Consider the following 9,580-nt stretch of genomic DNA (forward strand, 5'->3'; position numbering starts at 1 on the left):
GCCCGCATCTATGCGGTTTGGGGAAAAGTCAACTCGCAACCGCCCGCAATGCAGTTTGCGGTTTCTGCGGATAGGGTTCGCGGGCATGCGGGCGATTGTGGGCGATTTGCGGATTGAACTTTTTTTCCAAAAATTTATTTTTAAACCTTTTTTTTTTCCCCCATTTTGTCAATCTTTATTTTGGACCTTTTTTTTTCACAGATTCAAGTTAACAGATTGAATCAAGTTAATAGATTCAATTTCACAAATTTAATTCCAAAAAACAAATTATACAGACACAGATAGATTTAATTCCAAAAATTAAATAACAGATTTAATACAGATTCAATACACATTTAAAACAAATTAAATAGATTCCACAAATAGATTTAAAACAGATTCAATACAGATTTAATACAGATTCAATACAAATTAAATAGATTCCACAAATTAAACAGATTTAAAGCAGATTAATTCCAAAAACAGATTTAATGTCCTCCATCAACAAATAACATAAATAGATCTATCTATCAACTAATTCTTCAAACCAATACCACATTAATGAACAGATTCAAAATAGATCTATCAACTGATTCTCCAAACATAGACAGATCAAAGATCGGGGAGATTAAGAGAGAGAAAGACAAAGAGAGAGAGGCTTACTTGCGATCGGTGCGATGATAGAGTCAATCGATCGGTCGATTTTGTGATGAGAGAGAGTCGATCGGTGCAGTAGGTGCAAAGCCAAAGAGTGAGAGATCGTGAGATGAGAGAGTGAGGGAGGGAGACAGATCAGAGACACAAAGATCGGGGAGAGAGAGACATAGACAGAGACTGAGATTCAGAGAGGAGCTTACCTGTGAGGTGTGCGATGAGGTCGATCGGTTGATCGGTCGATTAGTCCATCTTGCGAAGACAGAGAGAGTGGATCAGTGGATGTAGGCTGTGGAGATGAAAATCGTGAGAGTGAGCGTGAGAATGAGAGACACAGAATGAGATAGATGGAGAGAAAGATAGATAATATTGATTAGGGTTTTCTTTTTTGAACGGTCGGATTTGAAGGAAAAGAAAAGGGGGTTTTTTTTTAAACGGTTAGCTTAGATTTGAACCAAAAAAAAAAAAAAGTGTTTTAGGCGGGCGGGTTGGGCGGGTGCGAGTTAAACTCGCAACCCGTCCACAACCCGAAAATTACATAAGATCCAAACCGCATTCTACCCTAATGTGTTTGCAAAACCGCCCATACGTGCGCGGTTCGGATCGGGTAGGGCGGTTTGGGCGGTTCGGATAACCCTATGCCCAGCCCTAATCATCTGGCCGACCTACGAGAGACCTTCGGCACCCTACGAAAGTACCAAATGATGCTCAATCCGGAGAAATGCGCCTTCGGTGTAGGATCTAGGAAGTTCTTGGGTTTCATGGTCAGTCAGCGGTGCATCGAAGCTAACCCCGAAAAGATTAATGCCTTGATAGAAATGCAGTCACCCAGAACGGTTAAGGAGGTTCAGAGGCTTACTGGCAGAGTCGCTGCCCTCAACCGCTTCATTTCCCGCGTAACGGACAAGTGCCTTTCCTTCTTCAAAGTTCTTCGACAAACTTTTGAGTGGACGACTAAGTCTAAAGAGGCTTTCCAACAATTGAAGCAGTGCATTGCCAACCCTCCCTTACTCTCCCAGGCACTCACGGGTGAGCCCCTTTTTCTCTATTTAGTCGTATCGAGCACCGCAGTCAGTGCGGCCTTCATCAGGGAGGACGGTTCAGTTCAGCGGCCGGTTTATTACATTAGCCGGGCTCTCAGAGGCGTAGAGCAAAACTACCCATTGCTAGAAAAAATGTCCTTGGCCCTAGTCATTGCCTCAAGACGACTTCGTCCTTACTTCCAAGCCCACTCCATCGTGGTCCTCACTAACCAACCTTTGAAGAAGATAATGCAACAACCAGAACTGTCTGACAGACTTATGCAATGGTCGGTCGAGCTCAGCCAATTTGACATCTCCTACCGACTTCGAACGGCGATCAAAGGGCAGGCTGTTGCCGATTTTATCCTGGAATTCACCAATCCTACCCCAATCACGGCTCCCCCGCCCCCGCAATCCCACATTAAGGCAGAAGACCCCCACTCTTGGACCCTCAACGTCGACAGATCATCCCGCAAAGAAGGCAGTGGGGCTGGTCTCATCCTCACCACCCCCGAGGGTGGCTATTTCAAGTGTGCTCTTCATTTTTTGTTCGACGTAAGCAATAATGATGCTGAATATGAGGCATTGATCGCAGGTCTCTGCCTCGCCAGAGACATTGGTGTCACCCATATCCAAGTGTTTAGCGACTCTCAGCTCATTGTCGGACAAATCACGGGGGAATTCGATGCCAAGGAAGACACAATGCGGGCTTACAGGAATATTGCACTCCCCCTTGCTCGTCTCTTCAATAATTTCCACATCAAGCACATCTCTTAGACAGAAAACTCCAAGGCAGATGAAATGGCTCAATTAGCTTCTGCCAACCAGTCAGACCTCAGCCATGGCGTTCGCCTTGAATACCTGGCCCACTCGGCCATTTCCCCACCACAGCAACAAGTCCACTTCCTCCAAAATGAACCTATTCCATGGGTGGCAGATATCCTGCTATTTTTGACAAATGGGGAATTGCCTGCCGACAAGCACCGGGCCGCCAAGGTCAGGGCCCGGTCGTCCAATTACATTCTTATCAGCGGCCTCTTGTACAAACGTAGTTTTTCATGCCCATACCTGGATGCCTCAATCCTGCTCAAGCGGCCTACGCGATGCGGGAAGTCCACGAGGGTATATGTGGCAATCATTCAGGTGCCAGGTCACTAGCCCACAAGATGCTTCGTACCGGTTACTTCTGGCCTACTCTCAATCAAGATCCCACTGAATTTGTGCTTAAATGTGATAAGTGCCAACGCTTTGCCAACATCCCTTATACTCCTCCTACAGAACTGATCACACTCTGCAGTCTTTACCCATTCGCTAAATGGGGGATCGACTTAGTTGGCCCATTGCCGACCGGCCGCGGCCAAACCAAATTCGCAATCGTCGCCATTGATTACTTCACTAAATGGGTGGAGGCGGAACCCCTTGCCACAATTACCAAGCGGAACACAACCAAATTCATCTGGCAGTCGATCGTGTGGCGATTCGGCATCCCTCAAGCCATCGTCTCCGACAATGGCAAACAATTTGACAATGTCAAGTTCAGGAAATTCTGTGCAGAACTTCAAATCCAGCCATGTTTCTATTCCCCAGGTCATCCTCAAGCCAATGGCCAAGTTGAGGTTACCAATCGTTCCCTTCTGAAGATCATCAAAACTAAGCTGGAAGCTGCTAAGGGACTCTGGGCTAAGGAATTACCAAACGTACTCTAGGCCTACCGTACTACTGCCCGAACCCCCACTGGGGAGACCCCTTTTCGCTTTTCATTCCAGTGGAAGTCGATCTGCCTACCCTGAGGGTTTAGCACCTAAATCCAAAACTAACTGAAGAACTGCGTTGGGCAGACTTGGACCTAATTGAAGAACTCCGAGAGACCACTGCTATCAGGAGGGTCTCATATCAACAGAAAATGAGAACGCACTACAACTGCAAAGTCCGACCGAGGGAATTCGTCGTAAGGGACCTTGTGTTGCGCGATGCAACTCTTGCCACCAAAAATCTGGCTGAGGGTAAGCTGGCAGCCAAGTGGGAGGGACCTTACATTGTTAAGGCCAGACCTCGTTCGGGCACTTACCGAATTCAGGACATGGAAGGTCGAGATCTCCCCCATCCATGGAACGCCGAGCACTTGAAGCGTTATTTTCAATAAAGCCCTATTTTTTGTATTGATCAATTGCTATATGTTCTTTTTGACAATCTACGCACTTGGATGTTTTTCTTCTTTTTTCACATGGTGTAAATTTGTGATCAATGGACTCCACTTTAAACGACAACAATCTTATACCTCAGTTATCTGCGTAGTATTTCAAATAACACCATACTTAAAGCCTCAGCCAGACTAAGCACAAAAAGCTCGGCCAGACTAAGTTACTTAAGGCCTCAGCCAGATTGAGCAGGAAGAGCTCGGCCAGACTGAGTTACTTAAAGCCTCAGCCAGACTGAGCATGAAGGACTCGGCCAGACTGAGTTACTTAAAGCCTCAGCTAGACTGAGCACGAAGAGCTCAGCCAGACCGAGTTACTTAAAGCCTCAGCCAGATTGAGCACGAAGAGCTCAGCCAAATTGAGTTACTTAATTTTAATGATTTAATATTATAGCATGGTGGTCATACTTAGTCAAAATCCAACCCATTTGTGCAGTGTTTATATTTTTAATCTCATATTTTCCACATGGTTTAAATTCAGGTTCGTTGTTGTCTAAATCAGTCTTACATCTTTCATTTTTTCACATTTTCATGTACCCCCATTTTTTTAATGATTTTGGCATCATGGCTCTCTCACAAGTTAGGCTAATCTGCACAAAAGTCTAAATTTCATACCCATTTTTCGTTGAATTACTTCCAAATTTACAGCTCAGAAGAAATAAGGGCAATAATGATACAAAAGATTTGTTTTATTCCCAAACTTGTGCCTTACATACAACTTTCTACAGAAATTACACGATCAAAAAACAACAAAAACAACAAAAAAAATTTTATTTACAAACAACATGCACAAATTTTACATTAGTCATTCATCCTCGCTCGAAACAAGGTCTTCTTCGTCAATCCCTTCATCTAGGGGGGTTTGGGCCACGCTGTCTTCGTCTATTATAACATTGCTGAAGTCCAAGTCTGGGAACAGCTCTTCTGCTTTTTGTTTAAACATCTTCCAGCTGCTGTCCCAGAACTCAGCCATCTCATATTTGTAGAAGTCCGACCACTGGAAGCTCTGGATCACTTCCTCTTCGCTCTTACTTCCGACGGTTGCTCCCGACGGACTAGCCCCCCTATCCCCCTCTCTCGCCAAGCTGCTAGCGATTGCGGCATCAATGGCCATCTGGAAGTCAGCGGACCCCTTGAACTACTCTACTGTTGCAACACACAGGTCGGGGTACGCCGCCCTCTCAGATGCCAACTTGGTCTTCTCCTCCTCCAAGGCTTTCTCTAGCCCTGCCTTCTCAGCCACCGACTTGGCCCTCTCATCCGCTAGCGCCCATTCCAACTTAGCGATCTTCAAATCTGCTTCTTCTTTTTCTTTGATCGACTGAGCGCGCAGGTCTTCATTGCAGACCATGGCCTCGTCCCACCTTTCGTTGGCGACGGTGCAGGCTTTCTGGGCCTCTTCCAGCTTCTTCTGCTCGCCAGCCAATTGGAACTTGAGCGACACCACCTTACGGCGTTCCGTCTCCAGCTATAACTTGGTCGCGAGCAGCTCATCATTGGCACGGTCGGCTAAATAGCCCTGTACTATCGCCAACACCTCCATCTTCTTGGCGTTTTGGGCATACTCCAGCCCCCTCACGCACGCGCTCCGCGCGGCCCTCCTCCACCCCCCGGTCCTCTTCCTTAAATTTTCAAGCTGGGCCTTCATGTCCTCCAGCTTTGCCTTCAATGGCTCAACTTGACCTTTAGCGAACGTCGCCTTCTTCAGTAAGGCACCTGCTAAGGTCGTTGCCTCCATCTGGGCCAAGCACAACCCCCTTAGCAGTTCGGCCTCTGTGAAGCTCACCAGCGAACGCACAGCCGCATCCTCCACTACTCCAAAAAGCCGATTGGTAGCAGTCTTGTCTTTGCCTCCTTCTCCCTCCAGTTGCCTGGATATTGCTGGAGCGTGGTAAGTGGCAGTTTTCAACCTGGCCCTCTCTCATTCTCCTTGGGACGCTGGACCTCCATTGGGTTGTTGCTCTACCCTCTCCTCAGGGCCAGTTGCCCCACCTTCCACTTGTTTTTTAGGACCAGTCGCCCCACTCTCCACCCCCTTTTTTGCTTCCACCAACCCCACTTTGGGGGTCTCCTCTACTATCACCTCCTTCATCCTCTTCAAGGCTGGCCCCTCCTCACTCTCCCTTACTCTCTTCTTCTTCTTCTTTTTCTTCAACACAACCTCTACCTTCTTGTTGCCCATTTCCTTCAATGGATAGATTAGGGGAGGTCGTGGCTCAAAACCGCCCAAGTCTTTTTCCCCCAGCAGCTTGGGGCGCGGTCGGATTCTATCTCTCACGATTGGTTTTAGCGGACGGCCCAACTGTGTTTCTTTGAATTTATTGGCCTTGGCAAAAATTGTCCTATCCTCCGCCTCTTACGCCTTCCTCCTCGCCTCTAGTTCCGCTGGTCCCATATCTCCGCCGGTTGGCTGAGGGCCCAGTCTTGAGGCAAACAAGGCTGAGGGCTGAACGAGGTCGTCCCACGTGACGCCCTCCTTCTCCCTCCATGCCTTCACCTTCTTCACCCTCTCCTCTGTCGCTGCCCCCAACCTTAGCTCCACTGATTTGGTTGGTACCCTCCACACAGTGCGCACTCCTACTCCCCTGTTGGCGGACAAATAGAACCACCGCGGCCTTCACCCCTTAATTAACGACGGCAACCCTGTCACCAGCCCTTTCCCTGCCGTCGCTTGTAACGTGACCCAAGTCTCTTGCTGGCTCGAAGCTTTGTAGTATGCAAAAAACTCGTCCACCATCATTGCAGCCCTCTCGTTCGCCCGCGGCCACACGCTTGCATAGGCCAGTGAGATCTTCCATGCGTTGGGCATTAGTTGACCCCACGCCACTTCCAACAAGTTTAGCACATCCACTACCACCTACGGAAGCGGCAACCTCAACCCCCCCTTCAATGCCTCCTCGTAGAGGGCAAACTCCCCCGATCGGGCGTCGGATGGCCTCTCCTTCGATGTCAGCAGCTTTAACTCTATTTACGTGGGAATCTGATATTTCTCGCGCATACCCTCCAACTCCTCCGCGGTAACGGTAGACTTGTCGGCCTTCGTGTGCCAGTGATCTGGCTCAACCTGACTAATTGGCTTCGCAACCGCTATCAATGTCGACGAGCGGGGTCGCCCTGCCGTCTCCCCCTCACTCCATGCTCGCTTCTCCATTCTGTATTGCTCCGCCAGGTCTACCGCGTCGTCGTCCCCCAAGGCATCTAGTCCCACGTTGGACACTTCCTCTCGAGCCATCTCTCTGGTATGCCTGCGTATCGCTTCAGATGTTGGTACAAGGTAGTTCACAAAATGTTGCAAAGGTGTATCACTCAACATAAAGGAGTTTACTCTTGGAATGTTTTGGTTTTTTGCCAAAAAGGTAGGTAAAGCGGATAATAGTAAAAGCCCAAGGCTTTCCTGTATTCCAAGGGTCACGATTAAATTTTGCCAACTTGAAAATTTTCAAAAAATCGGCTAAAACTGCCTTTTAAACACCCTATATTAACCTACCCTTTCGTTCTTTGCCCAACGCCTAAACTCCCCCATCACGGGATTCCGCCACATATACGACTACGATCCACTACCCCCTTCCACTACCCTGTCTTTTCCACTTCAAATCACCACGTGCCCTGCCATTCCTCGAGCCCCGCGCATCGCCGCTTGTCCCTCTACTCGGCCACCCTTCGCGGTCGGCCCCCCTCATGGTCGGTCCCTCCTCACGGCCACCTTTCGCGGTCGGCCCTTCTCATGGTCGGTCCTTCTACTCGGCCACCCTTCGCGGTCGGCTCTCCTCATGGTCGGTCCCTCCACTCGGTCACCCTTCGCGGTCGGCTCTCCTCATGGTTGGTCCCTCCTCTCGGCCACCCTTCGCGGTCGGCCCTCCTCATAGTCGGTCCCTCCACTCGATCACCCTTCGCGGTCGGCCCTCCTCATGGTTGGTTCCTCCTCTCGGCCACCCTTCGCGGTCGGCCCTTCTCATGGTCGGTCCCTCCACTCGGCCACCCTTCGTGGTCAGCCCTCCTCATGGTCGGTCCTTCCACTCGGTCACCCTTCGCGGTCGGCCCTCTTCATGGTTGGTCCCTCCTCTCGGCCACCTATCGCGGTCGGCCCTCCTTATGGTTGGTCCCTCCACTCGGTCACCCTTCGCGGTCAGCCTCTGCTTGGCCACCCATCGCCGTTGGCCCCACCCCTCGGTCGGTCTTCGCCTCGCCGGTCTCTCACAACTACTGTTTCCTTCTTTATTCCCTTCATTGGGCTAAAGCTGCACTTGGAAATGGGGGACTACTGACACGGGTAAGCCCACAAAGGATATAGCCCCCCACTGAGGGCCCAATACATAATTCAAATACTAAAGCCCAACGTGTTGGAGCTCAACATGGCATTAAGGACCAATGACATCTAAACACGTAGCAAGAGAAGGACAAGCCACATAAGCAGACAAAGATCCTGCAAAGTTATTGCACTGCACATCTACCATTAATGAAGTCCCTTACAGCATTTATTGCAATAACCCCTCCCCGTCAAGACAGAACGGCCTTACCATGAACAAGGCAAGCTAGAACATAGACTTTCAGCCAAGATAATAGGTCGGAAGGAACAACGAAATGATTACCAGAGGATATAAGAAGACGTCGAAGACAAGAAGAAGGTTAAGCTTTCTATCACTAATCTATCTCTACACTCCATCTCTCTTTCTAACTTGCTCGTCGGAGTGTTTGCTGGGGGACTCTCAGTTTCCCGTTGAACTCTTATGCAGGTCTCTCCGTGGGCTTGGTACCTCAGGCTCTAGTTTGGGAAGCGTGGATCAGTCCGACCCGTTCTATCTGGAACACGCTGTATCATCAATGTTGGTAAGTCAAAGAGTTATTTGATTAAAGTTCAACATTTTGGAATTGGTTTTAGTTTCAAGTTCAACCCTGTAGGAATGTGTACTTCGAAGACTGGAACAAAATAATCTATGGTTCCAAAAATAGTTTACATGCCTTGAGGTTTGGATTGTCATGCTCTGATCTTTGTTCCACTTGATCAAATTTCTGAAAATTTTAAATTTCTTAGATCATTGTCCAGGCTAATCTTTTTACATTTCAAAAATTGTTTCCTTTGATCTGTAAAGTAAATTGAGATTTAGGACAAATTATGTTTGTCTTTGATCTTGAAAGTATCAATTGATCCTCAAGACAAGAAAACCAGGGTGGAAGAAATGTCACCCCAATTTTTTTCCCACAAGGACGAAACACCACAAACTTGGTCCCATTCTGCCGTGTTGCCATTCTTATATGCAAGCAAGTAACTATACAAGATCGAGACAGTAATTGTATGTATCGGTTCCCAAAGCATAAATCTCAGCAATAAATTCATCTGAATAACAGTTCTTTGCTTTCATTTTCTACCAATGGCATCTTTCTGAACAAATAAGCATAAATTTCAGCAATAACTTCATCTGAATACAATTGTTTGTTTTCATTCTCGATGAATAGCATCCTTGTGATATTTTATATTTAAAAACCGCTTATCCACAAAGCCTCAATTCGCACTACAATGTCAATGCTGAATAACTCATTGTAACAAACTCACTCGCCCATTTTCATTGCTTCATGAGCATAATCAAGCAACATGCATGCCCTGCCCAGTTCTAGTATCAGCATCTACATAAACGCCATAGTGAGCTGTAAGTACAAGAACCATTTCAGTGCAACAAGAACTAGTATCATGTTCACCACAACCACCACATTCGACACAAAATCAACCATT

This window comes from Camellia sinensis, chromosome 5, assembly GCF_055761805.1.
Source record: "Camellia sinensis isolate YWXY chromosome 5, ASM5576180v1, whole genome shotgun sequence".
Taxonomy (NCBI): domain Eukaryota; kingdom Viridiplantae; phylum Streptophyta; class Magnoliopsida; order Ericales; family Theaceae; genus Camellia; species Camellia sinensis.